Source organism: Schistocerca nitens, chromosome 1 (assembly GCF_023898315.1).
Source record: "Schistocerca nitens isolate TAMUIC-IGC-003100 chromosome 1, iqSchNite1.1, whole genome shotgun sequence".
Classification (NCBI taxonomy): domain Eukaryota; kingdom Metazoa; phylum Arthropoda; class Insecta; order Orthoptera; family Acrididae; genus Schistocerca; species Schistocerca nitens.
This window is the reverse complement of record NC_064614.1, coordinates 361,167,878-361,172,092: the sequence shown is the minus strand read 5'-3', so window position 1 is coordinate 361,172,092 and position 4,215 is coordinate 361,167,878. Positions and strand designations below refer to the sequence as shown.

The 4,215-nt window shown below is 43.4% G+C and overlaps 1 pseudogene; it reads right to left on the bottom strand.

Annotated features, from left to right (window-relative positions):
- Positions 1–1,799: 1,799 nt before the first annotated feature.
- LOC126210560 (5S ribosomal RNA) lies at positions 1,800–1,917 on the bottom strand (annotated as a pseudogene).
- Positions 1,918–4,215: the final 2,298 nt, after the last annotated feature.

Here is a 4,215-nt window from a genome sequence, read left to right as displayed (position 1 = left end):
CGCTACATTCAGACACACTGGTCTAACAGTCATTCAAAGATAGTCTAAGCTCGATAGCACGAAAACATCCAGAGTGTATGCTTGCAGTAAATGGTGACCTTAAACTTCCGACCACCGACTGAGAAAACTACGCTTCCTTTGTTGGCGGCAAGGACATACTGTGTAGCAAAGTACTACGGAATGAACTGCCCGACAGCTGCCTCGAAGATATACACACCGGCAACCCACACTCTAAAGATATTTTTTAGACCTACTGCTGTAAACAGGCCGATCTTTTCGAGAGTGTCACGAATGAAATGCGGATACGTGGAGCTAAAATTATTACAGGAACGACTTTCAACAAAGAAAAAGAAAGAAAGGAAGCTGCGAGAATATTTGTATTGGGTGTAAATGAAATCATTTACACACAACTGGCTTGAAGGACGCGCACACAACTCTCTTGAAGGACGAAATAAGGTTGTTTCATCAAGATAGGTGTTGCATTATGCTGATATGTCGTGTAAGTGTCTTGCTGCTGTGACTATTACTGTACAGATGGCAGACAACGTGTGTCGAGACAACCCAGTAACATCGAACACACCAACACTGTGTCTCATTTGTGCAACATGGTGGTGTTGGAGTGATGTTCTGTGGTAGCATTACAGGGGGCCACAGTATAACTTTCGTGCTTGTTGAGGGCAATCTCACTGTTCTGTTGTACAGGGATCAGATTCTGCAGCCAACATTGGGATTGTACGGCCAACGTTTTGGTGGGAATTTAATCTTGACGGATGACACCTAGTGTGCTGGTCGTGTTGCTCTCGTGAACACGTTCCTTCAGCATGGTATGTTCACCAGAGTGAAGTGGTCTGCCTGTTCCCCGGACGCGAGCCCAGCCGAATAAGTCTAGCATCGATTGAACGAGCTCTGTTTGGCTGTTGACAATGACCATGTACTATGCGCGACCTATGCACAATCGCCAATGAAGAGTGGGACAATTTCCATCAGGACTGACTTGTTCTCATCGACGGTATGCCACGGCGGATTCAGCCATGCATCCCAGCAAAGTGACGTTCCACCACGTATTAACGTTGGTCAAGAGTGCTGCGATAACCCACCATACGAAACAGACGATTTTGTCATTACACAAGTGTTCGTATTTTTCCTTTGGTGATAAGGACATGTTGCGAATGAACATATGCGCGAGCGTCAGAGCCAGTTTTTGTTTTCTCTGCCTGAATTCAGAAATAATGGGGTGATGCAAAACTTTTGTTGATGTGTGTAGTTCAGATTCGGCGAACGCAGAACAAGTGTGGATGCGGTTGATAGATATTATAAACCGCGGTCTACCTGAATACGTACAAACTGAAGTGATATAGCGTGCCAAAACCTTCCTTGGCTTAATGACAGCGTTCACAGGATGTTTCGTAAACAGAAACTATTGCTGTCTCACTACAGAGAAACTGTGGGGAAACTGATAGAGCAACTTTGAATATGATAGAGCAACTTATTACCAACTCGTTCAATCCATAATAAGGGACATGCGTGGAGCCTACAATAGTTTTTACAATCAAACAAAAGCGACAGGTGGTTTCGTCCGGCCTTGAAACTGAGGGTAGCAGACATAAAGCAAATATATTAATAGCACTCCTTCAGGCCGCAAGTGGCCCATCGCGACCATCCGACCGCCGTGCCATCCTCAGTTGAGGATGTGGATAGGAGGGGCGTGTGGTCTCTCCCAGTCGTTATGATGGTTTTCTGTGACCGGAGCCGCTACTATTCGGTCGAGTAGCTCCTCAATTGGCATGCACGCCGAAAAATGGCAACAGCGCATGGCGGCCAGGATGGTCACCCATCCAAGTGCCGCCCATGCCCGACAGCGCTTAACTTCGGTGATCTCACGGGAACCAGTGTATCCACTGCGGCAAGGCCGTTGCCTAGATATATTAAATTCCACATTTAAATATTTCTTTACCCTTACTGTCGCAGCAGCATTTGATACCTGGTATTGAAAGAGAATTAATGTTACTTAAAGCGAATAAGGCACATGTGCCTGACGCAATATACTAAGGAATTAGCCCCTTTTCTAACTCATTTTAACGAGAATATTTTGCGCAATGAATAATCGCACTTGAACTGATATCTCCGGGCAGTTCTGTTTACAAATAAAGTAAGAGATCGGGTGCACAGAAATACTGAAGAACGTAGCTGGCGTCAGTCTATTTCAGGATCCTACAGCACCACGCATCCATCCAGATGGCTCCAGATTATGCGAAGAGGAACACCACAGGAGCCGTGCCCTGCCCCAAATACTGGACTGGGGCCTGACACGTAACCAGCACCGACCCAATAACCAAATCAAAGTGTTTGGTACAAGAAAAAACCTCTGCAAAGCTGTAGGCTCAAACTAGGGTGTTAAACAACAAGCGCTATAAACATCAGTGGTGGTAGTTTGCTACAGCTCTCTTGTCTGGTAAAAATCCGTTCCTTCTAAGCAGACTGATGCCGCAGTCAACAAAACATGCAGACTCTTCAACGTTTGACCAACATCTACACCCGCATATAAAGTCTTCCACCTACCTGGAATCGCTCCAGAGACAATTCAACTGGAGGTCTCTAACGGCATTCGATCGGCGTATCGTCTCTCTCTCTCTCTCTCTCTCTCTCTCCCTCTCTCACTATTTATCTCTCTTTCCTCTTGCCTAAAAGATATCGGTTTGTTGCGTTTGGAATCGCGCATGAAAATATTTATAAGTCGTGTCATCGCGTATATTTCGCACACTCGTAGCAGGGGCTAAAATATACCTTTACAATCATCAATGTTGCTACGTAGGCAAATAATTCTGAGTAAAGATACTAGGTTGAGTTGTAATAATTTACTTAGGTTGTCAACACACACGGCTAGCTCAAAAATACGCACGGCTTGTTTAAAACAGTAGTAGTTATTGCCCAATAAATAAATATTGTTGCAAAGAGAGATACAGTATAATCACCTACGGAGCTGCACTATTATTCTCAATGTTACGTAAATTCTTTGTTAAACAGTTGCCTTCCATACTGTTGATTGTGATTTGAATAAAATTTGGGGCAGTGAAAACAAGATTTTTACCAGTCAGCGTTTTACTCATAAGCAAACGTGGGCCGTGCATTATTATTTATTATCTTTGCGTTCGTTCTGTGTATTTAATGAAAACAGTTCTGCAAAAAATACTTTCTTTTCCTGATAGCAAATATATTTAAAGTTTTTTTTTCTGTTACCTTGTGGCTGAAGCCGAAAACAATGCGATTACTTATATTTCAAATAACGGCTGCCAATGCGTCATTACAGCATAGAATGGTACATGGCCAATGGTAAAACTTGAATTCTAGATAAAATTAATTAGTTCCACGTAATCATATTCACGTGGAGGGTACAGGTATGAAATTAGATTACAAGAACAAATACTTTTTATAAATATATATTGAAAAAACTTACGTACAATTAACAAAATCGTGCATTTATAAACAACCTCGTACAAAAGCATCTAGTAGGTTCGAGAGCTGACACCAAAGTGATCATTTTATTCATTCAAGTCTTTATCACACAGTTATATAGAAATTCCATGACATTATATACTCATGTTGTTGTAGTGGTCCTCAGTCCGAAGACTCGTTTGATGTAGCTCTCCACGCTACTCTATCCTGTGCTAGCTTCTTCATATCCGAATAACTACTGCAACCTACCTCCTTCTGAATGTGCTTACTGTATTCGTCTCTTAGTCTCCCTCTACGATTTTTAACCCCCCTCCCCTCCCTCACTTCGCTCCCGTACTAAATTGGTGATCCTATTAACAGACTCAGAGCAGGAAAAACAAGGTCCAAGGTGAATGTGCTGAAATGGGTATGTCGAGAACCATGTAAGCTTTTGCAGCTGTGTTGAGGCCCAGACACCCGAACACAAGAACTCCTACACTGTTTAAAGCCCTCCGCCTCCCCTCCCCATTTCACACAAGTACAACCTTTGGGACCTATCATAATGACGAATGCTATTGATGTCGCCGGCTCCTGGGCTCCCACTATTAATTAATATGCTTGGTTTTGTACGCGCACACACACACGCACACACACACACACACACGCACACACACACTCGCACAATGATGAGCCAAAACATTATGAGCACTGCCTATAGTGAGATTAAAAGTCGCCTTCTACTTTGCGGGCACCCACTGCGGTAAGGGAAAATAGCGATTCATT